Raw genomic sequence first — 959 nt, 5'->3', positions numbered from 1 at the left:
TTGGCGGAACCAGGGAGTAAATTCAGGCCCTTGCGCTTAGCAGGGAAGTGCTTATTCTACTGAGCCATCTCCCCAGCCCCTGGAATACTGTAATTTTTCACAGAAGTAATCCTACTACTTGTACTTAGTTTGGTAATCCAAAAGGCATAGTGCATTGTAGCTCCAATTCCTAGTATCAAGAGATTGTCCTGAGACTGGGGAGATGGCTTAGTAGAGTAAGCGTTTCCCTGGCAAGCGCAAGGGTCTGAGTTCAATCCCCAGTTCCACAAAAAAAAAAAAAAAAAAAAGAGAGAGAGAGAGAAAGAGATTGTCCTGCCTCTTCATCCTGAATTGCTGGGATTTATGCATTACCAGGCCTGGCTTCATAGAATTTTGATTATTGTAGCTATGCAGTCAGTCTTGAAATAATTTACACTGATTCCTCCCATCTTGTTCTTTTTCAAAGTTGTTTTAGCTATTGTAGTTCATTTATATTTCCATGTATATTTTATTTATTTATTTATTTATTTGGCGGAACTGGGGATTGAACTCTGGCCCTTGTGCATGCCAGGGAAGTGCTTATTCCACTGAGCCATCTCCCCGGCCCCTCCACGTATATTTTAGAATAATTTATTTAAATCTACAAAAAAATCACTAGGATTGTGATCTTTGTATTAGTTTGGGGGGATATCACTTCTTATTATGTAGAGTTTTCCAATCCATAATTGTAGTAGGTGGGGCCAGGAAGATGGCTCAATAGAATAAGTGCTTCCCTGGCATGCGCAAGGGCCTGAGTTCAATCCCTGGTTCCACCAAAACAAAACAAAACAAAAAATACCATAATTGTAGTAGGTGTCTCCATTTATTTAGATTTTTAGAAACTTTTGGGGCTGGGGAGATGGCTCAATGGAATAAACGCTTCCCTGGCAAGTGCAAGGGCCTCAGTTGAATCCCCAGTTCTGAAAAAAAAAAAAAAAAAA

This window comes from Octodon degus, unplaced genomic scaffold (assembly GCF_000260255.1).
Source record: "Octodon degus isolate 3935 unplaced genomic scaffold, OctDeg1.0 scaffold00116, whole genome shotgun sequence".
NCBI classification, from domain to species: Eukaryota; Metazoa; Chordata; class Mammalia; order Rodentia; family Octodontidae; genus Octodon; species Octodon degus.
This window is presented reverse-complemented; position numbering follows the sequence as displayed.